A 1,216-nucleotide genomic window follows, 5' to 3' on the forward strand; every position below is an offset into this window, starting at 1 on the left:
GCCATCACACCCGGCTGCAGACCTTACTTTGGAGCCATTCCCCACATACACCAAAAAAACAAAACAAAACAAAAAAAAACCACGGCCCCTGCCTATGGGAGTGCACAGACGGTGCAGACCTGGGCAGTGAGGGACTCACCGTGGAAGAAAACGCATCCTGGAGTCTCACAAGTCAGGGAAGGAAGGGGCCATTCCCTGTGTTTCCACCCAGTTTTGCTGAGGCAGGTGTGAGGTGGGCCCGGCCTTCATCTGGGGCTGGGTGGGGCCGAGCAACAGGAGAAACACTTGATGGTGTCACAGGAGGGGAGTGGAGACAGAAAAAAGTGGGGGGTTGGGGAGAGGAGCAGGGGCGTGGCTTCACAGCAGAGTCCAGCACAAACAGGCGCGGCCCGGAAGGAATTTTGTCTGAGGCCACAAGAAAATCAGGCAGGGCAATAAGGTGTTGCTGGTGGCCCCACATGCTGACAGCACCTTCCTAGGGGACATGTGGACAATTTATAAAGGAAGGCATAAACTGGGTGTGGTGGCGCAGTCCTGTAATCCCAGCACTTGGGAGGCTGAGGCAGGAGGATCGTTGTGAGTTCGAGACCAGCCTGGGCTATAAAGTGAGCTGAAGCCCAGCCTGAACTGCATAGGGAGACCCTGTCTCAAAAAGACAAAAAAAAAAAAAAAAAAAAGGAAGCCGTATACAGGAGGCTTTGCCAGGCATAGTGGTGCACACCTGTAATCCCAGCACTTGAGAGGCTGAGGCAGGAGGGTCTTTGAGGCCAGCATGGACTGCATAGCGAGTTCAAACCTAGCCTGGACTACATACTACAAAAAATTGCTGTACCTGAGTTCTGAACGGGATTTAGATTTCAGCTATTTCCCCTCTGATGTCCTCTTTCTGTTCCAAGAGTCTACCCAGGTTACCTGGTTGTCAGGTTAAGACCTGAGCTATCAAGTTTCCCTTCTAGTTAGTAACAGTCCCCCCATGAAAACCATGACCTCCATCTTGTAGAATGACCTCCATCTTGTAGAATGTCCCCCCATCTGGGTCCTGATGGTTTCCTCGTAATGATACCAAGGCTGTAGGTTTCTTTCTTTCTGTCTTTTTGAGACAGGGTCTCGCTATATAGTTCAGGCTGATCTTGAGCTTGCTTTATAGCACAGGCTGGCCTCGAACTCACAAAGATCCTCCTGCCTCAACCTCCCAAGTGCTGGGATTACAGGCTTG

This window comes from Chinchilla lanigera, unplaced genomic scaffold, assembly GCF_000276665.1.
Source record: "Chinchilla lanigera isolate Chin_1 unplaced genomic scaffold, ChiLan1.0 scaffold00029, whole genome shotgun sequence".
NCBI lineage: Eukaryota > Metazoa > Chordata > Mammalia > Rodentia > Chinchillidae > Chinchilla > Chinchilla lanigera.